This window comes from Rhinolophus hipposideros (genome assembly GCF_964194185.1).
Source record: "Rhinolophus hipposideros genome assembly, chromosome: 18".
NCBI lineage: Eukaryota > Metazoa > Chordata > Mammalia > Chiroptera > Rhinolophidae > Rhinolophus > Rhinolophus hipposideros.
In genome coordinates, this window is record NC_138064.1 from 15,254,291 (window position 1) to 15,279,799 (window position 25,509).

Below are 25,509 nucleotides of genomic sequence, written 5' to 3' on the forward strand. Positions count from 1 at the left end.
CTTTGTAATAAACCGAGAACCTGGCCATTTCTTGTCCCTTTCACTGTGACCACAGACTGTCTTACCAGGACTATGGCAACCCCCTCTTAACTGGTCTCCTGTGACTCCCCAGCCTATTTCCCGCCCAGCAGCGAGAGCAAGAGAGAGAGAGAGAGAGAGAGAGAGAGAGAGAGAGAGAGAGAGAGAGAGACCTTTGCAAATGCAGATCACATCTTGCCCCTCCTTTCCCCACAATCCCATTTCACAAGATTAAAACTCAAATCCTTCCCTTGACTGGCTGGATCCTGCATGACCCCCCCCCCTGAGTGATCCCCCACCAAACCCGCTTGTCTCGGACTTCATCTCCTATGCTCTCGGCCTCCCTCTCCTCCTGGCCACACTGACTCCTTCTGTGCCCTGAATACTGGATTTGTTTCCCGTGGCTGCCGTGTCCCAAACTGGGTGGCTTGGAACAACAGAAATGTATTCTCTCCCACTTTTGGGGGCCAGAGCTCTGAGGTCAAGGTGGTGGCCGGCCACACTGCCTCCAAAACCCGTTGAGGAGGGTTCTTCTTTGCCTCTTTCAGCTTCTGGTGGCCCAGGCGTTTCTCTCTGTGGCAGCGTCACTCCAGTCTCTGCCTCCATCTTCACATGGCCGTCTTCCCTCTATGTCTGTGTCTCTGCGTCCACGTGGTTCTCCCTGAGTGTCTGTGTCCCAATTTCCCTCTTCTTATAAAGACATCAGTCATTGAATGAGAGCCCCTGCTAATGACCTCATCTTAACCTGATGACATAGGCAAAGACCCTATTTTCATTCATAGGTGCTGGGGGTTAGGACTTCAACAAATCTTTCCTTCTGGTAGGGGAGGGAAGGACACAGTTCAGCAGGTAACAAACACCCAGGCAGCTTCCTCTCCCCTGGGTATGCTTGGCCCAGTCCCTTATCTTCTTTAGGACCTTGCATAAATCTTGTCGTAAGATTATCGTCTCCATGGAGCGCCAACCTCCAATACCTTTGAAGCTGCTCTTCCTCCCCAGTCCATAGCGCATATTAGTTTTTAGCACATGCGATATGTTTCCTGTGATTATTCCTACAGCCAGCTCTCTCTCAACCCCACCACTCTCCCCTGACCTTGAGGAGTGGGGAAGTCCATCTTTGGCTGTTATTTGCTGATATATCTCATCTCCTATCACAGTGTCTGGCACATAGACCCTCAATATTTATAGAATTCATTGATTGCTTTTGTATTTTTTTTAAAGGAAAAGGTAAATCTGTATCTTTGACAATTTAGTATTTTCTCGCAGTATGGTCTATTAAAAAAAAAAGAAAGAAAGTAAAATTGCAAGCTGAGGGACATATTGAAGCATGGTATGTAATTAAGACTTATGTAAACCTTTTCTCTGGCCCCTTTTCCATACATTTATTATTTGTTCTGGGTGCTTTAAGAAATGACAACCCACATACTTACATTTCTCAATCCTCTACTTAGGACAAAGTATATAATAGTCTTGGGTTGTGGTTTCAATTAGCATAGCAAACCCAGTACATACTTTCTTCCTGGCATCCAGATTAAAGAAGCTGTTTTCACTTTCTAGACCAGTTTTTATTTCTGCTTTCTCTTTTTCTCACTAAAAACATGCATGGTATCCACAATATATTAGTAGGTTAAGAAAGGAAGTCACCGGACAGAATCCACATTATGATTCCATTTTTGTAGATTAAAAACAAGATAGGTATAAGTCACATGTGTTTTTATGTGAAGAAAAAAGTGTCTGGAACCATGCACATCAAACACGGAATGAGGAGAGACTTTATCCATTTTTATATTGTTTGGATTTTAAAAAAATGAATAGGTATTTTTTTGGTAATAAAAAGATTAAGAGGCAAATAAACCTTCCTTGGGAGAATGAGTTTTCCACAGCAGAAAGAACAAAAGCTGTTGGATACTGAACATAGCATGTTCTCGTGTAAGGAAACCTGAAGAAGAACCTTTGTGCTTTTCTGTTTACTGCCCTGGAAACTACTCAGGAACACCAATACAGACTTGGGCCATGTTTTTAATGTGTGTGCAGAAAGACGGAAAGGAAATAAAAATACAGTACCAACTGTGGTCGTTGTCTTGTGGTGGAATTGCGGATGACTTTTTGTTGTATACTTTGCTTTTATTTATTTTTTACTGTCTGAAGAACATACACTCAGGTAGATGATGACAGAGGACAAGAATCTGTGTCCCTGTTCTCCAGGCCCAGAGAGGCTCTGAGGAAACCATCTCCTGCATGTGGAAACGGGGTCTGTGTTCACAGGCTCCCACACAGCGGATTCATCCATGAGCACACCTCCAGGGAGGGGCAGCTACTTTAAGGCTCCAGACACAACCCCCCACTTTAGCAATCTGGAAGTTCTGTGGTCTCGGGGCTGGTGAGGGTCTTCCTAACCCAGAGGTGGTTTGGGAAGGGCCTAAATGGAGGGCTGTACTCCCCTCCCTGTTGGCCTCACAGAACCACACCAGCAGTCATGTACAGGTGGGTCGTGTGAGCTGGACTGACTGAGGTGAGTCTTGAAACAGCAAGGCCCAAACTTCAGAAGCGTCTATTGTTCAGCCTCTCTATGCCAGGCAGGCAGGAGAGTGGGCAAGCCGTCTAACTGCCAGAGTCTAGAGCCTGGTGCCTTTGGCAGGATGAACCCTGGGCCTGATGGGGAGACTGCCAAAGCAGAAGCTGGGACAGTGGTTCTTCAAAGCTGGCGTCGCTGAGAATTACCCAGCCCCCCTCACAGTCTGATTCAGGAGTTCACTCTATGGGCCTAGGAATTGGGATTTTAATAAATAGCCCTGTGCTGGTTTTCAACGCCAGCTCTCTCACGTGCACTAAATGCCTGGAGTGAGTGGGAGACTACAGGTTCCAGGGCTCAGTGCCACAAGACCCTCACTTCAGATGCCATGTGCAGGTTTAGGGTCCCCAGATTACCCACCCTTCTGCTGGACTTGGCCACAAATTCAAAGGTTCCCATCCCATTACCCTACCCTGCCCCAGTTTCCATAATTCACTCAAATGACTCACAGAACTCAGGGAAGCCCTATACTTACAATCACTGATTTATTACAAAAGATACAACTCAGGAACAGCCACATAGAAAAGCTCTATGGGGTCAAGTAAGGCAGGGGTGGGCACAGAGCTTTCATGCTTGCTCCAAGTGTGTCACCCTCCCAGCACATAAATGTATTTACAAACCTGGAAGCTTCCCCAACTTTGTCATTCAAGAGTTGTTATCCAGCCTGCAGGCACGACTGATTAAATCATTGGCCATTTGTGATTGAACTTGGTCTCCAGCCCAGTCTGCTCCCCAGAGGTCAGAGAGTGGCGCTGAAACTTCCAGTCCTCTAATTATATGCTTGGTCTTTCTGGTATGGCCAGCCCTTCCCTTGAAATTCAGGACCCACCAGGACTCACCTTGCTGGCATAAACGCAGGTATAGTTCAAAAGGGGGTTTGTTATGAATAAGAAAGACGCTCCTCTTACTTAGGAAATGCCGAGTTTTAGAAGCTCTGTCCCAAGAACCAGGGACAAAGAGCAAATACATTATTTTTTTAATTTATTGGGGTGACAATTGTTAGTAAAATTACACAGATTTCAGGTGTACAATTCTGTATTACATCATCTATAAATCCCATTGTGTGTTCACCACTCAGAGTCAGTTCTCCTTCCATCACCATATATTTGATCCCCCTTACCCTCATCTCCCACCCCCCACTCCCCTTACCCTCTGGTAACCACTAAACTATTGTCTGTGTCTATGAGTTTTTAGCAAATACATTTTTTATTATACCACACCAGTGCTCCCGCCCCCAACCTGATTTTGATGCAGGTGGCCATGCATTGAGAACCACTGGGTAAAAAGATATTGATAAGGCTTGCAAACTCCCAAGTATCAGCACCATTTTGGTGAGCAGAGAATTCTATTTTTGATGTAGGCTTCTCCCTGTCTTATAATGTTCTTTTCTCCTCCAGTAAAGTCCTTTAATGTATAATTGTAGCCCACCTTTTAGTCCCAGCGGAGCTCCCTCTTCGTAGTGTTCCATAGTATGGTACTGATTTGTAGAATTCCCTCTGGCTCTGTACATAATGTTTGCAGTACTCCATAACTCTTGTGCGTGTCTGCCTGTCTCACCTCCTGACCTGCCTACAGACCCTCCTTACTCTTCTTTAATGAACCTGGATGCAGGCTTTACAGTCCTTAGAGCACAGTTCTATACTCAAAAGGAAACACATAATAAATGCTTAATGGGAATAAGTAAAAGTATGTATGCGGGGCCTAATATAGGAGGATGGCGCATGTGGCCTGTACGCAATTTGGACATAATAAATTCTTGCCAACCACCTGAGTGAATCCAACATTAAGATTAAATTTCTTACCTTGAATCAGATCATTTGTAATGAATGTCTAAGCAGAACTTCCATTTCGGAAGAGCCACAATGACCTACCAGGCAACCAACTTTGGGGCCATATCAGCACATGTGACGATCTGTGGAATGATCACTAGACTTGAAATCAGAGCATGCAGGGTCCTGGCCTGGCTCTGCTCCGTGCTAACGGGGAGTCCTGGGGTGAGTTGCTTGCTGGAGAGTTTTATTCATTTTTTTCATGATTTCAGTCATCTCTCACTGAGAGCCTATTGTATGCTGGGTACTGTCCTATACACTCTGTGTTACCTCACTTTATCAGCACAGCACCTCTCTAGATAGTCATCTTTCCCATTTAAAATTTTATAGTGAAGAATAATCACATTTCTGTGTCCTTCTGGGCGATTGCACCTTTCAGCCTCCAGACCTTCTTAGGGTTCCAGCCCTACCAGTCCTGGGGCACAGTTGTTCTATTATTTATGCTGCATGGCCTCTGACGCCTTGGGAGTCTGTAAAGGGAATCATGCTTGAATGAAATTTTAGAGTTGGAAGGAACATGAGAGATGGTTCATTGACCTGCATACAAATGAAGACTTGGAGCCAAGGTCCCACATCGGGGAGGAGACATATCCAGAAACCCTCGTTCCAACGCCCTGGGTCTCTCTCCGTTTGTTTTGTCCTCACTGCCTTTGGGTTGAGGTTATGAGCAATCAGGGTGGTAGCCACTGGGAACGCTGTCAGATCCAGGATATCTACAGAGGCTGGCCACTCAGAAGTGTCCCTAGACGCTGAGGAGTAAGGTGGAATCAGACACGATCCCTGCCTGGTGTCTACGGATCTGAACTTGACACTTTACCTTGATTCCTAATTTTTCCTTTTGTCCATCAGGGTAAACAATGTAAACCAACCAAACCTGTGTCCAGGGGTCGGGACTGGGAGGAGAATGGGAAGTATCGATGCATTTGTCAGAAGAAACCTTTGAATGTTCCTGAACTGAATATGAGTTATGAGGTTCTCAGCAAAAACGAAGGGTTTCTCTTTAGCTCTCACCACTGGTAAGGTTAGAAGACCAGAGTTGAAAAAAAGGCAGGGTTCAACTACCGCCTGGCTAAACAAAATAAAGACATAGTGTTTAACTCTCACTTCTAAATGTATGAGCATTTGTTGTTATGTTAAAAAAACAAATCCTGTGGGAAGTGTAGTTATAGGGGCTCGTTTGGATAGACTGCACCATTTCCCCCACCCCCAGAACAAAACCAGCCAACAACAACAAGAATCCTACAGCTGGAATGCATTCTGGATTTCTAATCTGAATATTTACCTGTGATTATACGTTTTTTTCTTTTTTTTCCCCCCACAGCGTTCCCATGCTCATAAGCATGCATTTAAAATCAAGGCCCCAAATCCCTTAAATAAAAGCTATTTCATGAGTCACACTCTTTATCCAATTCAAGCTTAGTGGCTTAAAGAAAAAACAATCACTGACTGCAATCTGAATTCACAGGCGAAGCCCTCCACTCTGGTTGACAAACCAAAGTCCTTTTTTATGAACAGGAAGACGAGTTCCATTCTGTGTGTGGGCTCGCCCGGGAGAGAACTCAGATAATGCAAATGTTCCTTCTCTTTGACTTTGAAAGTAATCAAGAGACATTTCTGTTGTGTTGTTGTTAGCAGCAGATTTGCCCTTCAGATTAGGTTGAACATAAACTGACTTTAAAAATCCTTTTGCTTTCCCAGGGCCACCAGCAGGAGAGGGGACCTCTGGGACAACCCGAGGAAACACCATGGCCCAGTGAGGAAACACCACGGCCCAGTGAGGACCAACGACATTCCTTGCTGAAGGAGCCTGATGTATAGTGAGACTCTACGGATTTTCAAAAGCACGTTCTTGCATCGGACTGAATTTTGCCTCAGGCTTGTCCTGTTGCTAAGAAATAAGAGACTATCTGCAACAGGCTCTGGAGAAATATAAACTATACATTTGCTTTGGGGCTTTTCCTCAACTATCTGTGCCTGGACAAACACGAAACTGCATTTCTTGGCTTCCTGCCCATCCGGAGTGGGGAAGTATCCTGCTCCTTTGGCAAAACTTCAACCGGAGACCATAGGAGAAGGAACAGAAAGAAGGGCCTCTTATCCACGTCTGGAGAAAAACCACTCACGGGATTTGAGGTCCACTGCACACCATGGAGAACACGCCTTTTTGGTACGTAAGAGAGCCTTCCCTTCCCTTCTGGTAGCGTTACCTCCACATCAAATGTCACCCACACATTAGAACCAAACAAAAGCCTTCTCTACGAGCCAAGACGAAGGTAGGCAAGCGGGTTCTCATAGGCAGCCAAAGTGGTGGGACTTTTGAAGAATCCTGATTGTGTTACCACGTGAGCTTTAGAAGTTCCCCGCCAGTTAATGGGGACATCTGGATGTTCAGTGAAGTGAAGGGTTACCAGACTTCCAAAGTCTTCAGAGCAAGGCGGGAATGGGCATGTGGAAGCTGCTTGGGTGTGGGGTTCGGAGACTGCGGGTGGTTTCTGCCTTTGGACACACGTTCAATCCAAAACAGCAGCAGGAGCGGCAGCAGTATCCTTCTAACTGTTTAGTATGTGGCCTCTGTTCTCAGACAAGTGTGCCTTACCTGCCACTGAGGCTGGGACCACTCGGGGTAGGGAGGACAGAGCTGATCCCTGGAGGGGCTTGCATATTTCATGTCTTTCAATGGCATTAGCCTCTGGGTCTGCCCACACCCACCATCAGGCAGCAGGTGCTGCTACCGTGTGGTACCTGCTGAGTGGACTCTGACCCCTGGGGGCCCTGTGAATGACTGACGTCCACCACGTCCCATCCTCAGCAACCCTGCTGGGTTCCTGCAGACTCAAGCCTATGGCTTCTTTGATGGAGTCAGTGAATTGCATATTTGGTCTTCCTCTTTTCCTGCTGCCTTCTTTTTTCCCCAGCATTGTTGTCTTTTCCCAAGAAGTCCACATTCTCATGAGGTGCCCCAAATAAGATATCTTCAGTTTTGTCATTTTTGCCTTCAGCCACGTTTCAGGTTTCATTTGCTCTGGGACCCACTTGTTCATTTTTCTGGTGGTCCAGGGTATCTACAGAGCTCTCCTCTAGCACCATGGTTTAACGGACTCAATGTTTGCTTTTCCTGTCAGCTTTCTTCACTGTCCAACTGCATCCATTCACAGTTATTGGGAATACGAGGGTTTGGATCTCTCAGCCTCGGTCTCTAAGGACACATCTTGCTCTTGGCGCTCTTCCCTAATTTCTCCAGTGCTGCCCTTCCAGGTCACAGCCTCCTCTTGGTGTCTTGGCCGCTCATGACCACGTAGTAAAATGAAATCGAGCACCAATAGAACAACAAGTGTTACCTGAATTAAGTGTTGGGAATTAAGTGTTCCCAACAGGCTTGTGGAGTCAGCACTTTTACTAACCCCACCTTATAGACGAGGAGACCAAGGCTCAAGGGTTTGAGGTGACTTGCCCAAGGTCACTCAGCCAGTGCATGGCAAGGCTGCAACTTGAATCCCACACGATTGACTTCAGACCTCATGTTCTGAACCACGGCTGTGAAAGTGAGTTTCCTATTCATTGCACCATTTCTAGAACATAGAGTAACAGCCCCCGTGTCTCCCACGCTGGACATTTCTGCTATGTGGGCAGCACTGTGGGCATGGGTCCACATGTCCACGGTAGCACTGTAGCTCCACTTGTAGAGAGAGCCTTGTCATGGTCTGTGCAGTGGGAGAGGCTGATCTGCTGCAGCATTTCAGAGCTAGGTAATAATAGATCCTGAAGGCAGGATACAGGCATGTAAGAGATGCCTAATCAATACTGGTCAAATGACAGTTTCTACTCCACCGCATGAGACCTCACCAAGCCCCAGGCTCTATCCCTAGCAAAGGGGGTGATTGGCTGACCCTTTGGGGACTCCTCACTGATAAAAGGAAGCGCTTTGAGATGGTGGTACGGGACCAGGTTGGCACAGGAAGAATGAGTTCCCAAACTCTCAAAGCTGCACTCCCACCCAACAGCCATCTTCCCCTGAGCAGGAAGCTGGTAAACAACTATAGCAGAGATGATAAAGGTCCTGAAAAGCCAGGGTTATCCCTCCTTTTCCTTTAAAGCCAAGGGGAAGAGGACTGTAGGCTCTTCAACCCCAAAGGAGCAGCCAAATCAGATAAATTCTGAATAATCTAAGAGTGAGGAGTCATCGAGTACGAAAACATTCTATAGTCTCAACTTTGTAGGTTGTAGGTGATCTGTGTAAGCAAGAACTGAGTGGGCCTCTCTTTGAAAATTAGGAAATATGTTCCCATTACCAGGTAAATGCCGTTCCTATCAGTCAGAATTTGGAGACAAAGACACGCAGCCCTATTTCACAAAAGAATCCACTTTGAAGATGAATAAAATGGTTTCTTGTAACAAAAAGACTAGCAGAGGAAATTGCTTCAGGAAATAAGAAAATGCAAAAAAGCATTTGCCGTGAACTTCTATGGCAAAAACTACAATACAAATGCAAAATACTCCCCACGTGGTTTAGTGAAACTCTACCTTAGACATGTAGTTAAAGCAACCTGTTAGAACAAAGTGAATTTCCCCAGATGAAGACACTTTGCTTGGAACCAAGACATGTCATGTGAGGGCAGGAATCATCTGGGGAGGGATTGGACACCACCCCAACCCCCGTGGAAAGACGCCAGGACAGTGAAAAGACGAAGCCCGTGGCTTCCGCAGGCTGCAGCAGGTGACAGGACCGAAGTTTCAGTACTGCAGGTGTGAGTGCTTTGTTTGCCTGCGATGTGGTCTGGGTGGTGGGGCACTCTTTCCCATAGCCAGGTGCCTCTGAGGGTCTGATTCTTCATTCGTTTGCTATCTGCACACTGCATGACAATGTGTCATACGTCTTCCCCCCACGCGGTGGTTTTCCCCGTGCTGACTCATGGTGAAGAATTTGCTTAGCTGACTCTGATTTCATCAATTATATTTGGAACGACATTGGGCAGGCTCTACATTGGAGGGGAAGGACCACTCTACCTCTCGCCACCACCATCTTGCCCCTGGATTATTGCAATAGCATCCCCTGGCCTGCTATGGGTCATGCTTATGTCTGAGCAAGGTCATAGCCCTTTTATGCTTTTGCCCTGGCAGGGTCTCCCCATTTCACATAGAGTAAATATTTGCAAATCTCTTAGTAATGTGCCCCTTTCCAACCTTCCACTCCCTGACCTGTCTCCTCCTGCACCGCGGCCTCCAAGCTCCTTCCAGTTCAGCCACACTGGCCACTCTGCTGGCCTGGAGCACACCAGGCCCATCCTTCTCCCATATCCAGCTGGCTTGCTCACTCCCATTCTTATGTCTTTGCTCAAATGTTCTCTCTGGTGATCCTCTTTCATACTACAAACGACTCCACTCTTCCCCCTGCTCCCTTCCTGCTCTCCGTTACCTTCCTTAACGTGTTTTCCCCAAGACACTTATTACCCTCTAACACACTACATAATTTACTTATTTATTATGGTGACTGTCTGTCTTTCCCCTGGTGATGCTAACTCTGTGAGGGCAGGGATCTTTATCTGTTTTATTCACAAAGTATCCCAACCTCCTAGAACAATGCCTGGCACATAGTAAGTGCTCAGTGAATATTTGTTGAATGAATGATTCGATGAATGAATGAAACAAACACCTAAAAAACCTCCCTCTCACATCCACTCCCCCGCCCCAGAACAGAGATCATTTGTTCTCAACCAGCCACAATGCTGACCGCATTTCCAAGAACCAGAATCATCGCTGGTTCCACATTGTACAATCTGGTCGCATAATTCCATCATCAAGGTGCTTACTGAGGGTGGTGCTAAGTTGAGATTGCAGTAAGGAAGGAAATAATGCACACGTGTTCCCTGTCCCCTCACTGGTGTTAAATCTAAAATGAACATGCAAAAAAGATACAGATAACCAAGGAACAAAGAGGTTCCACTGCCTGTGAAGTACTAGCGTCTCATATAGACCAGAGGTAGTCATCTAGCGAACAGCTTTTAAGCCTCAGCTTTTGCTACAATATATCCTGAATCTTTCTTCCACCTCTGCCTGAACCCCATCCCGAAGGAATGAATGAATGAATGTTACCTAGATTAAGAACAAGAGGGAGGGACCCTACCACTTTCATCTCCTCTTCAGTGGTATGCTGATATTGCCTGCAGCACATCCCGTACCAGGAAGTGGTGTAGTCTGGTGGCTAAGCGTCTGGGGTCTGGGGGCACACCGCTTGGAATCATATCCCTATCACTTATAAATGATGTGACTCGAGCACCTTACCTAAAGTCTCAGGGACTACTGAGCTCCTCCAGGTTTCCTTGGCAGGGAAATCAGCCTCCCTCCTCACAGTGCTCTGAGCAGTGCCTGCATATGGTAACCCCACACTCAGTGTTAATGGCATGGCTGTTGTTAGGAATCTGCTATATAACTTGGACCGCCTTTGCCTGACCTTCAAGTTCCCCATCGGGTCACCCTCCCTCCCGACCTTACTTCTTAGCATCAGCTCTTCATGGTGCCAGGTGCCAGACTCATTTCTCCCCCTTGGCCTGGACTCTCCTTGGCTTACTCATTCTCGCCTTTTCTTCTTTGTTCTTCTCGTACCAACTCAACCCTAGAGTTTTCTTCATCCATTCATCCTTCCAAATTGAACCGTAATCCCTGCTCAGTCGCCATCAATTCCCTGCCTGGCTCCTCCCACTTCCATCTCTCCCTTCCCCACAAGCTTGTGGAGCTTATCTCTTGGCATACACATGAGTGCTATTGACTGAAAGCCAGCCGTACATTTTCTTGCCTCTTTCAAGGACCTTCTGAGAAAGAACACTGGTCCTACAATTGTCAACTTTTGCTGAGCCTTTATCTCCAATTTTGTTTTCCCAGGTGCAGCCTGGCCTTGGAAAATAGCCCTACTTAGCCCAAAAGTGGAGGAGAGGGTTTCATTCATTTATTCATTCAACTAATAGTTATGGAGGACAAACTAAATGCTTGATACAGAAGCAGGCCTATATCATTCCTTCCCCGACAGGAGCTCGTATCTGTTGGAGATGACGCTGAAATATAGATTAAGTTGTAATAGGAAACTGTGTGCAAAAGGCAGCTGTAGTCTGGCTTATCTGAACGAACACGGCTTTGGAGACAGCCTCGCTGGGCTTTGAATACTGGCTTTGCTACTAGCTGGGTATGTGACCTTGGACAGGTTGCTTAGCCTCTTAGAGAGACTCGGTTTTCTTATATGTAAAATGGAGTGAAAATATTTTCTGTTTTCCTTTATTTGCTTATTGCTCTTGGACTTCTGCTCTGTTGGGTAGTCCGGGGATGGGTGAATGGGGTGGAGGGGCCGGGTCTTCAAACTTGATGATATATTAGTTTCAGGCTCCAGGGCTCAGAGGAAATAGCTGTCTGGGACGGGTGCTCACTTTTTCAGGGTCCCTTCCCTGCCCCTCCACTCCCAGATGGTGTCTAGATGCAGTGCGGTGCTTCTTAACCTTCAGTGACTTGTCCTCCAGGGGTCATTTGGGAATGTCTGCAGACATTTTTGATTACCACAGACGAAGTTGGGGAGCTTCTGGCATCTAGTGGGTAGAAAGCAGGGGTGCTGCTAACTATCCTGCAGTGCACAGCACAGCCTCCCTCCATGAAGAATGACCTGCCCCCAATGTCGGCAGTGCTGAGGTTGAGGAGCCCTGGTCTAGTGCAAAGTGACATGGGGTCCCTTTGCTGCATTCGGTGGCTGCAGAGCCAGCAGTGCTTCTCTCAGCTCAGTCAGATGGTCAGACCGCTGCTCTCCCAAGCTCTCCACCTTGGTTCCCATTGGCTTGGCGGACCTCTCTGAATTTCAGCTGTAACCTCTAATTGACCTCTCTGGTGGGGTTGCCTCACCCCTGAGTACCTCAGCTTGTGGTCAGGCCTGTTCTATTCACTCCCCCACGATGCTCAGGAACCAAAGGAGGTGCAGGAGCCCCAACTCAGGGCCCTTCTCAGGGCTCTGCACGGCTGCCATTTCTACCCTGCAGTACCGACCCTGTATTGGGGATACTCAGTAATGGGAGTTGCTCCTGGAGTTCGCCATGAAGAGTGGCGTTACAAAGCCTTCCAGGTTACCCCAAATCTATCTAAAGCCTGGCTTCACCCCGTGTGTTTCTGTTCAGAGTGGGGAGCAGGGACAGGACCCAGGGGTCTGACTGTTCACTCCCCTGACTTCTGCTCCGTAAACTTTCAGAACTGGAAGACTTTCTTTGACTTCCCTGTCTGTCTGGCATGCCCATCCCCCTCTGTTGTATTCTGGTCCTCCCAGGATGGCATTTCCTCTCCCTCTATCCCAGCGTTAAGTACAGAGTGTCTGCAGGGAATGTGACTGTGGGAGTGGAATAAAAAAACACACCATGAATATTTTCAAAATATTATTTTTGTTACAAAACATACGAGGTATATATTCTTCCAGACTTAGCAGAGTCCTAGACCATCATGGGCCCTCCAGGAGTGCTAGCTCTCCACTTACTATGGGAACACAGCAAAGAAAGTGATGGGAAAAGTGTCTCCCACATGCCTGGGAACCAATGGTTGCTAGATTTCTCCTGTAAACTCATTCCTCACTTCCCTGCGTTAGGAAGGGTGCCCTCTGATGAGGTCACCTGGCTCGTTCCTAGACTTTGAGCAGCAGCAAGGCAGGTCAACACCTGTGTACTGTTTGCCTGGTTTATCTTGTTTTCTATGGGAAAAACCGCAGCTTTTCACTCTTGGTAGAGTTTTAACAGCAGTACCTCATGACAGGTAGGGGTTGAGGCTTTGGCCATGTGTTTTATTTAACAACCATGCTCTACTTTGCTTATGACAATTTATCTTTGGGAAATGTGCCCCAAGAAATCAGTTGCCCTTATCTTACCATGGACTCCTGAAATCTTAAATATAAGAAAAGATAGATCTATCTATCTTAAGAAAACACTATCGCATTACCTTATAATTTCCGATTTCAGTAATTATGAGTTGGCAAATTATTTTTCAGCATAAAGTGGCAAAAGGCAATTAAATGGTATCAAAAAGAAAAATAATGTGTTTTCTTCCATAAATCATTAAAAAAAAACCTTTAGGACTTAACATTCTTTTAATGGTTTTTATAATTAAAACTCCTGCTTCTATCACTTTATCTTTATGAAAGTGATTTTAAAAAAGCCTAACAGTGTTCATTTTATTATAAATTATAATTTTATGAATATAAGAAATGCAAACTTGCAAACTTGTATTCATGTTTCTATGTCAACATACTTAAGTGCCAGCAGATGTTCTGTGATCAATAAGGCACAATTTATCTACATTATCCTGAAGTGTCCTTGGCTGGAAATGTTTGTTGGCAATATCCAAATTATGGCTGAATATGAATGATGATACTCAACAAGAAGGGTACCATTAATATGGCTGTTGTAGCAAATTTTATTTCTGCAGTAGTAAAATAGCTGTTGATTTGAATTCAGTCCATATGCCCAACCATGATTTTAAATAGGCTGGTGGGTCCGTGTGGGGACAAAACCCCAAAAAACAGTTTCCAGGCTCTCGGCCTCACATAGAAAGGTGCTGGCTCGGGTAGTAAATGGCCATCAACTGTGATCAGATGCCAGCAGCTGTGGCTAGTTGGCCGTCAGCTGTAACCCGTAAGCCATTGGCCACTAATATAACGGCTGTGGCTACGCTAGCAGGAATTGAATGGGGGCTAGCAAGAAGATGGTGGCTGGCGAGCACGGACTGCTGTTAGGCAGATTATGTAGATCCTGCTTCCTGTGTCTCCAGCCCAGCCGCCAGCGAGAATATATTGGTTTGACTCCCCTACTTATGGCTCCATGGGTGTTCCTTTTTGGCCTTACCATGTCCTGCGTTCTTGGGCGGGGAGTGGGAGCTGAGACCCTGCACGACAAATGGTGCAGCGAGCAGGGTCCTCCGCACGACACATGGCGTAGTCGGCAGGATACGGTGCTGGCGAGAGCTCTCCGAAGGGCAGTGGAGCAGTTTGTGCGTATGAAAGCTCAGTCTGAGGAAGACCAGGAGGAGCAGCTGCCGGAGAGCTCGATCCCCGTGGAGGGGTGGGAAGACGTGGATGGTTCCCCAACTAGCAGAGGCCGAAGAAAGCGGAGAAAGCGGAGGTTGTTGCTGCTCTGTGAGCTGGGAACTGCTTGCTGAGCAGCCCGGATGCAGGACTTTTAGTCCCAGGAGGAAACGCTTGCTGAGTCCTCTGTGGGAGATGAGGGTGAGGTCAAGGTCATCCCTCACCCCCAGGACAGCCCTGGCGAATGACTATGGACTATGGGGAATTGCCTTCTATCCCTAATTTAATGGACGCTTGACTGTTTGGGAACATACCACCATGTAGTGGGACTGGTTTGATGTTTGCTTTTGTGTCTTGACTGGCCGCCATTGATAATATGTAAGCACCTTGATGTGAGCCGCTGTTGTTCCAGCACAGTACCCCGAGAGGCCCAGAGAGAGAGTGGCAGTGCCCTGAGAGCCCTGGCTGTGTCCAGGAAGTCTGGCTGTGTCCAGAGAGAGTGGCAGTGCCCTGAGGCCCTGGCTGTGCCCAGGAAGTCTGGCTGTGTCCAGAGAGAGTGGCAGTGCCCTGAGGCCCTGGCTGTGTCCAGGAAGTCTGGCTGTGCCCAGAGAGAGTGGCAGTGCCCTGAGGCCCTGGCTGAGTCCAGGAAGTCTGGCTGTGTCCAGAGAGAGTGGCAGTGCCCTGAGAAACTCTGGCTGTGCCCGGGGAGACTGGTGGTACCCTAAGAAGCCCAGGAAGTCTGGCTGTGCCCAGAAGTACTGTGGTGGTGCCCTGAGAAAACCTGGCTGTGCCCAGGGAAAACAGGTGGTACCCTAAGAAGCCCAGGAAGTCTGGCTGTGCCCAGAAGTACTGGTGGTGCCCTGAGAAACCCTGGCTGTGCCCAGAGAGCCTGGCTGTGTTCAGGATAGTGCATTCACCTCCAGGCTCCTTGCACAGGGCCCCTCGCAGAAGACGCTTGTCGCGTAGATTGTGAGGCGAGACCCTGTAGGGGTGGAGTGTGGGGACAAAACCCCAAAAAACAGTTTCCAGGCTCTCGGCCTCACATAGAAAGGTGCTGGCTCGGGTAGTAAATGGCCATCAACTGTGATCAGATGCCAGCAGCTGTGGCTAGTTGGCCATCAGCTGTAACCCGTAAGCCATTGGCCACTAATATAACGGCTGTGGCTATGCTAGAAAGGAAAGGAATGGGGGCTAGCAAGAAGATGGTGGCTGGCGAGCACGGACTGCTGTTAGGCAGATTATGTAGATCCTGCTTCCTGTGTCTCCAGCCCAGCCGCCAGCGAGAATATATTGGTTTGACTCCCCTACTTATGGCTCCATGGGTGTTCCTTTTTGGCCTTACCATGTCCTGCGTTCTTGGGCGGGGAGTGGGAGCTGAGACCCTGCACGACAAATGGTGCAGCGAGCAGGGTCCCCTGCGTGACAGTCCGGTTGGGAGTGTAGTGGTGATTACAGTTAACTTTTGTGTTACTAGGGACGTACAATATTGCATTATTTTGCATCAGTTTGCTCCTCTGAAGTAAATTTAGACCCAATACAATGGCTGAAATATCTCATTTGCATTTGCAGTTAGCAAATAAAACATAACAGCCTTTTCTTCTGATGCCTCGTAATCTCAACCAAGAATGGAGACTAATGCAACTTATTAAATATCTTGCATTTGGGTTGCTCTTTCATCTTAGGTCAATGGTTCCCAGGCCTGGCTGATATTAGAATCATCTGGAGAACTTAAAAAAATAAAACAACAAAAACCCACCAGACCAACTGAATCAGTCTCTCTCTGGGGGTGGGTCCTAGGTATCAATATTTTAAAAAATTATACTATTTTTAATGTGTATCTGGGGACTAGAACTACTTCCTTAGGTGAAATATACCTAACAAATAATCATGTTAAGGAAAGCTTTAAGTGGTTCAACTAGTTTGCAATCAAATTAAAATCTATTATAGTTTTAAACAATGTGTGTAAATCAAAGAAATGTGTGACTTAGGTTTTCCCTGTGTGTCCAGAGCATTCACAGAAACAGGTGTGGCTGGTTATGGTCATCTGGAAAAATCTGAGTTAATCCATCAAGACAATGAGGCTCTGTGATCTCAGTGGCCCTTTTCTTCTTTTGCTCCTTGGGAGAGTGGAGTGGTTTCTGACGGACTCCCAGAAAGAGGTAAAAGAATCGTTGATCATGAGTCTAAAGAATCAGGTTTCGAGTCTCAGTCCTGCTGCTTTCTGATCCTGACCGAGGGCTGTGGTCTGTGGATACCCGGCATCGCTTGAAAACAGGTTAGAAATGCAGAATCTCAGGCCCCATCCAGACCCACTGAATGTGACTTTTGTTTTGTAACAAGATCTCCAGGGGATTCTGGACACATCTAGAGCAAGTGAATGGACTCCCTGAGCCTCATCTGTATCTTAGCAAAGGAACATCCTAATATCTCCTCTGCTTCCCTGCAGGGTATTTGAGAACCAAATGCATGATATAAAAGCATTTTTATAAAGTATTTTTTATTGTGGTAAAATGTGTGTGTATATATGTATATATGTATATATATATATGCATATATATATATTTATACATAAAACATAAAATTTATCATTTGAACCATTTTTTAAAGATTTTATTGGGGAAGGGGAACAGGAATTTATTGGGGAACAGTGTGTACTTCCAGGCCTTTTTTCCAAGTCAAGTTGTCCTTTCAGTCTTAGTTGTGGAGGGCGCCGCTCAGCTCCAGGTCCAGTTGCCGTTTCTAGTTGCAGGGGGCACAGCCCACCATCTCTTGCGGGAGTCGAACTGGCAACCTTGTGGTTGAGAGGATGCACTCCAACCAACTGAGTCATCCGGGAGCTCAGCGGCACCTCAGCTCAAGGTGCCATGTTCAATCTTAGTTGCAGGGGGCAGAGCCCACCATCCCTTGCGGGACACGAGGAATTGAAGTGGCAACCTTGTGGTTGAGAGCCCACTGGCCCATGTGGGAATCGAACCAGCAGCATTCGGAGTTAGGAGCATGGAGCTCTAACTGCCTGAGCCACCGGGCTGGCCCTCATTTGAACCATTTTTAAGTGTACAGTTCACTGGTATTAAGTACAGTCACATTGTTGTGCAACCATCACTACTATCCATCTCCAGAACCTTCCATCATCCCAAACTGAAATTCTCTACCCACTAGACAATAATTTCCCATCTCTTCTGCCCCCAGTCCCTGGCAACCACTATTCTACTTTCTGCGTCTATGAACTTGACTACTCTAGGGACCTCATATAAGGCGAATCACACAGTATTTGTCCTTTTGTGACTGGCTTATTTCACTTAGCACGATATCTTTAGTGTTCGTCCATGTTGTAGCACATGTAAGAATTTCATTCCTTTTTAAGGCTGAATAATATTCCATTGCATATATATACCATATGTTATTTATCCATTTGTCTGTTGATGGACATTTGGGTTGTTTCTACCTTGTGGCTCTTGTGAATAATGTTGCTGTGAACATAGGTGTACAGATATCTTTGCTTTCGATTCTTTTGGGTATATGCTTAGAAGAGGACTTGCTGAATCATATGGTATTAATAATTCTGTGTTTATTTGGGGGAGGGGAACTGCCATACTGTTTTCCATAGCAGCTGCACCATTTTACATTCTCACCAGCAATGCAAAAGGGTTTCAATTTCTTCACATTCTCACCAGCACTTGTTATTTTCTGAGTGTGTGTGTGTGTGTGTGTGTGTGTTTTAATCTAATAGCCATTTTAATGAATGTGAAGTGATTTTGATTTGCATTTCCTTAATGATTAGTGATATTGAGTATCTTTTCATGTGCTGATTGGCTATAAAATAACTTATATCACGTACACTGTTGTAATTTTGAGATTATTATATTGAATTTTGAAAGTACCGACTACTTTGTTAAAATAAACTTACAGATTTCCTTCGGTTGTTTTATGAGAAAATTAGCCAGATTTTCTTTGGAAACATAAGTGAGTTGTAAGTACTATCTGAGGGTTGTCAATCATGCAGTCTGAAAATACGATAGTGTTTGCCTCAGTTTCCTCATCCGTAAAATGGAGGCAATAATGCTACCTGTAGAGTAGTTTTGAGAATTAAGTGAGAGAATATATGTGAAACACTTAGTGAGTACACAGGAAGCACCCTCAGTTGTTTGCTCGTCCTGCACAGCATGGGGGGGATCATGACGTCATGGTTCAGAGAAGAGGTGGGGCTGAGCTGGGTGATGCAAAATGCAGCAGATGACCAGAGGCAGAGGAAGGAGAAGAGAGCGTAGTTTGAGACCACCAGGCCAGTGACGAGTTGTGTGCAGTGCACTCGGAGGGTTTGTTCGTAGGAGCGGAAGTAGTGGGAGGTAAGGCTGGGAGTGTGGGTTGGGACCAGATGGCAGGGGCATGGATGGTGAGTCCACCAAAAAGTGCTGGCTGTTGAAGTCAGTGGGGAACCACCGAAGGTGTGTTGGGAGTGACACGATCAAAGCCGGCCTGTGTTTATTGTTCTTCCCAGGTAGGCATGACCCGCAAACCATAATAGCAGCACCCCACACCTGAGGCTTTGATCTTGATCATTATTGCTGTTTACCTTTTGGGGAGTACCTTGGATATTTACACAGCGCCGTATAATCAGTTTCATTAGCTATGAGATAAGATTAATTCAATTTTTGAGGCAAGTGAGGACTGAACTTGGCTTTGAAAAACTCAGGCCTAAAGGAAGCAGGGCTGGAGGCTCAGCTGGTGGTTCTCTTGGCAAATCTGTGGGGCGTGACCTACTTGGTAATATTTTTAGTTTGCAGAAGGCCATAAAGGGATAAACCTGCCTTCAAGAAGAGTACAGTCTTATCTGGGATGGGTGGGCATGCTATATTAATAGAGTATAGAATGTTCTCGGATATGTACTATACAATTCTGACAGAAAGCGCCAGCATTGGGAAGAGAGGACGGGCTATGAGGAAGGCCATCTTCTAGCCTACTGCATTTCAGCAGAACTGGCAAAGAATGACTGGGTTTGCAAAAAATTGTCCAATGTTCTTCTGTCTTTAATGAAAACAATACCCAAATTACTAATACACTTATATTACTTTACGTACAACATGTCAAATTAGATGAAGGAACAATAAGCGAACATGTGAAGCGCTTATTTTCCATTCAGCGGAATAGTTCTTTAAAGTAAAAGGTTCTGTCTTAAGGAATGGCTCTTAGTGGCTCTTGGTCAATGAAAATTGCATTTGGTTTCTAAATATATGTTTGAAATTTATAAATTGTACTGTTCTTATCAGGAACCCTAGTTCGGCCCATATTTTTATCTGATATGATTTTGTGGTTAAGGTGTTAGAAAAGGTCGCATTAACCAAAGGAATGATTTTAATTAAAACGCCAACAGCATAATGAAACAGATGTGCTCACTTTTCTTCATTGCTGTGCAGAACTTGCAAGTCTGCAGTTTTCTAGGACATCCCACAAACAGTGAGACACACACCAAAGGACGGACCTTGGACTGATGAATTCAAGTACCATTTCTGCAAAAGGCACTCTTTGGGCATGAAACCTAACACTCAGGATTCAATGAAAAAAACAGGAACCACCTTCAAGCAGGAAAGGAGTTCACAGAAGGAATTAGATGCTCATTTTAAAAAGTTGAAAACACTGATGTTGGGGAAGAAGTTGCTGCTACCACACAGATCAGGAACAAGAAGGCAACTGCTGCCCATGGTCCAGCCGGCCATAGCCGTCCTGCAGCTTCCAGGCTGGGAACTAGAAAGAGAAAACTTAGAAACTGCTGTGAAACTTCACATCTGCTAAAGCCTGGACTTCCACAGCCTGCACAAGGCCATACATAACATCGTGAGAGTGTATTTCTTATCAAGAACTACCAAGGGATTTGAGTCTGCGACACCTCCTGGGATATAGGAAAGAACATTGAAAGGGGATGACTGAATGCTGGTTGCCAAAAGGAGTATAGAATATCATTCCCATTTTATAGGTGAGGAGTCTGAGTCATCAACTTATTCAAAGTCCCATAGTAGGAGACTCAAAACCAGGTCTATCTAATTTCAGAACTAGAGTTTTTTTAGCAGTTATTAATAGGAAGTAGCTATCACATGGTGGTTAGCTCCAAAACTTAATTTGCTTCCTTGGGTCTAACCCTCATTAGCTCACATTCTTTTAGGCTATATAATTCAAAACAGACCATTACAAAAAGATTACTTTGGCAACTTAGTTGGTGGTATTTCCTAATTTGCTAACTTTTTCAACTGCGTCCAGAAAATGTGATCTGGGTAGCTTTTGCTATTATGATAAGCTCTCTAGATAAAAAGTCTTGGTTTGGTTACATTGAGGTGAAGAATTATTTGTGCCACAACTCCTAAGTCCAGGCTTAAAGCCACATTATACCACAGACAATATCTATGAAATCTCTAAAATATTTCCAGTTTTCCTTATTCTTTGAGTTCCTTATTGATCTTGGCTTAAGATGAAGTTATAATAAAAAAAAACAAAACAAAACACAAAGTTGACATTTACTGGTTATGACCTCCGAAACCAAAAATCTAAATAGAAAGAATTTGTAGTCAATATAACTCATTCATTCATTCATTCTTAACAAACATTAATTACTAGGCACCTTGCTGGTGGCGAATGGGGATTCATTGATTCATTCAACAAATATTTGCTGTGCTATGTACTAGTTATTCCATTTGTTCACTCCACTTGCTCCTTCCCTCATTCACACAGATCCATTCTTCTCCGTTCTCTGCCCTGCTCTGTCCCCCAAAGGCAGATTTCTGCATTGTCTGGGCCCCTTGCTTGCAGGCTTCCACTGGGGTTTGGTCAATGGGAGGGACCAGCAGGTAACTGAAGCAAGAGAAGCGAGAGGTGGTGACGTTTTCTCCCTGCTCCCCTCCTACGCACCCCTCCTTTCTGATCTGGATGTGTGCTTCCACAGCTACAGCTTTTGCTAGGTGGCCCCTAGTCTACAGTTCCCACTCTCATGGGGTTCCAGTGACACTATTTGCTCCCCCTGTCCCTTCAGCCGTAAGGGTGAAATGGCTTTCTACGTCTGCTGGTTCCCGAGTGCCTCACCGTCCCTTGTTTTATTCCCATCATCCTTCTGTAAGGAGTCCCTTCACTGAATTTTCTTCATTTACACCCTCTAGGATATCAACTGCTGACTCTCCTCAAAGACCACCAGAATCACCCAGTTGATCAAAGAAAGCTGAGTTGGTTATTTGCTGTCGTAAGGGAAAACATCACCTTGGTGAGGTCTTAGTAATGTCTCAGCAGGAGATTATATTCAGAGTTTGGGGGTTTGAGTTCAAGCCATTAAAGGTGGTCTTTAAATTCAAGAACTGGATTACAATTGGGCAAAGTTTATGATAGACTTGTTTAGGGCTGGTGGACACAACAAAGAGGAGAGAGTTTGGAAGTGAGACTTGATAAGTAAATAGTTATTTGATAGGCAAGTGGTTCGCCTCATTGAGTGCCCTACGGTCCTGAGAAGTGGCCATTGGCTCAGGTGAACAAGCCCACTGTCCTGAGAAGAAGACTGGGTGAGCAGTCTGTTTAGATTAATGAGTATAGGAGGATGTTATTGGTTCAAGGCCTTATCTTCCTGGGCCAGAATTTCCCTGAACGAACAGTAAAGCCATGTTGATCTAGAAGCCATCGTGTTAGGCCTGATAATTAAGCCCTGGGCTTCAGGTGGCCGCTAGGCAATGTAGTGCCCACGTGCGGTCATTCTTCAGCATGAGCTAGAGGACAGACCATTATGTGCTGGGGCCACTGTCAGTCCAGATGTCCACCGCTGCTGGAGTGATGATTATGCATCAGGCTTCTGGGGGGTTGTTGTTTCAACCGCTAGACGTGCCAGGGTTTCTAGTTCTTATTGCTGGGTGATCACGTGTGGAGACAATGTCTGCACAGCAGCAGTAAAGATTCTGGCGATCACGCACGCAGACATTGCAACCCAGACAAGCAGTGAGAGAAGGATGAGGGTCAGAGTTCGTAGCACACTTCTGTGCCAGGAGCCAAGAGTGCCGAGAGTAACCCGAGAGAACAGACGTGTCCCTTGTCTGAAGAGCCCTCACACCAGATATGAGGGTATTAGCCAGATCAACTAATTTTATGGGGTTTTTTTGTTTGTTTACTTTATGGCTCTCTTAGTAACAGCAAAGCTCCAGAGAGTTATCTGGGGATGAGGGGTTGTCTTTACACCCCCCTCGAGAGACCCACTCTACAGTTAAAGTAGTTCTACGTGACAGGTGATGGGAGACAACCAGGTTGGAATAAAATGTTTTACTGGCTGAAGTGGGAAACAGAAGGGCCTACAGTTCGGCCTGGAAATAAAAGCTGGATTTGATTAAGAAGCTGTTTTCATCATGGGTGGTTCAGAGACTCCAAAGTTAGCTGGAAAATGTTCTTGCTTTTAAATTCTAATATTTCCTTTAATCCTAATACTACTTTTAATCTGCTACATGGTTAGATTGTTTCTTTATCTACATTTTAAGGAATTTTCTATTCACCTCTAATATGGTCTTGTTAATAATAATGTGGTAACATTTTATTGTAATTATTTTTTTACTGGTCTGTCCCCTGGCTGGCTGGTGAGGTCCTCAAGGGCAAAAAGTCTCAGTCACCGGGTATCTGCAGCTCCTAGCACAAGGCCTGATGTCTACTAAGTTTCAGTAAGGCAGTAAGTTATCAACACTCTGTCTTCCTCTTTTCCCTTAACCACGGTATTCCCCCGGGCCTCAAGGACAGGCTGAGTTCTTGGTCTTTGCCCATCCTGGAGAAGGAGTTAGCCTTTTTTCTTGATTCCCCCAAATAAAACCATAAAGCAACAGTGAGAAATGAATTCTTCTTCAAAGATGATTGCTTTTATTGGTGGTGAGTGTTCTTGGCACAGAGCTTGGAATGTCGCCCCTTACGCTGATCTCCTCTCCCCAGCTTTCCCTCCTGTCACAGCCAGTCCCAACCGCTTTGCTGGAGAAACCATCCCAACCTTGCCCCTCACCCATTCCTCTCCTCCTCAGCAGCCTCACCTCCTTATGCCTTCAGTAAACAAGGGACCAGCCCTCCTGACTGTAAATAATTAGTGAATTTCCCCTTTCATAGTGTTTTCTCTGCCTCATTTAGACTTTCAATTGGCCTTTCCTCTGCTTGAATAATCCTCCTATTCCTTCTCTTGTCAAATTGCTGCTTCCCTTTGGAGACAGACTGGGTTCCCACACCTCCCTATGGGGACTGTCACAGTCGGGACAGTAACATTCATGTCCTGCTTACCAAGTGCCAGGCACCATTCTCTAAGTGCTTGGGATGTGTTGACTCATTTAAATCCTCATAGTGACCCTATAAAGCTGGTGCTAATTTATAAGTGAGAGAACTGAGGCACAGCAGGGCTAAGCAGTGGTCACAAAGCCACACAGCTAGTAAGTGGTCAGTCTGGGTGGTCTATGCTCTTCACCAATCTGGTGTGTTGCCCTCTGAAGAGCAGCACTGAACCCAGTAGACAAAGCTAGGATATATTTGCTAGATCTGTGGCTTAGTGTTTTCCACAGACTGTCAAGCCCTATCCGTGGGGATCTCACCCTTAATCTGCGTGTGGATGTGTATTACGTTGGGAAGCAGGGCAGTGAAGGGCAAACACTACGATCCTCAGAGGCAAACAGACCTGGTTGACTACCAGCTCTGCCATGAGCTGGTTAGTTGTGTGTATTAGTTTCCTAAAGCTGCTATAACAAATTCCCACAAACTGGGTACCCAAAAACAACAGAAATGTACTCTTTCACAGTTCTAGAGGCCAGAATCCAAAATCAAGGTTGCTGGTTTCTGCTAGTAGCTCTGAGTGAAAAATCTGTTCCAGGTCTCTCTCTCTCCCACCTTCTCGTGGTTACAGGCAGTCCTTGGTTTTCCTTATCTTTTAGCTGTGTCTCTCCAATCTCTGTCTCCCTCATCCCATGGCCTTCCCTATGTGTCTGTGTCCTCTCCTCTTCTTATAAGGACACCAGTCATTGGATTTGCCACCTACCTTAGCCTAGTAGGAACTCAACTTAATTAACTCAATCTATCTATCTTATTATACTATAACGGATGGGGAGCAAATTTATCCTATCATATAGGATTGCCACATAAAATACAGCATACCCCATTTAATTTGAATTTCAGATAAGCCAGGTATAATTGTTAGTATAAATATATCCCATGCAATATTATAGTAAAATATTATATATTATACACATTTAATATACTAAAATAACAAAAAATGATTTGTGGTTTACCTGAAATTCAAATTTAACTGGGCATCTTATATTTTTGTTTCCTAAACCTTGCAACTCTATTGTCACAGCCAAAGTAGCAATGAATACCTTCACTTTCTGAGGCAATATAGATTCAAAATCAGGTTTTTTGGAGCTACCTGGCTCCAAACTATGTCAGATATTCTGACATGCTGCATGCTTGCATACAACACATACACAAGCCATTCCCCGAGTTTCACTTTCCCAGCTGAATAAATAGGTTGGAGTTTTATGAAGGACTCCACTACTGACACAGTCTTGAGGCCGAATGTGCAGACTTTTATGCATCTCTGAAGTTTCCAGAAGAGTGAAAGTTCACAAACCGGTTACGGAGCCTGCAGATGGGGAAAAATTGTTCCCAGTGTGGAAAGGCCATGGGGTGATCAAAGCTTTGCGGGACGCACACTTCCTGTCTCCAGCCAGGAGCAGCTGTTACACTCATTCAAGACAGAAAGCTAGCTTGCCGTTCATTGGTGCTCAGCTCAATTGAGGTACAAACATGCATTTTTTCAAAAAGAGATAGTAGATTGCTCCAAGGTACTTCCATGCTTTATTAAGTTAGTTCTAATTATTTTAAGGAAAACTGGTATGAAAAATCTCCACTTGGAAAGTAAGCATAAGAGTGGCATGTCCGACAGGAAAGGCCTGTACCAGAATGCCCCTTGCAGCATTGTTTGTGGCAGTAAAAAGAAAAAACCAAGAGAAAAAGCAGTGTCCATCTAAAGGGACGTGGTTGAGATCATTATATATTTACACTGTGGAGTGTGGGGTAACTATGGC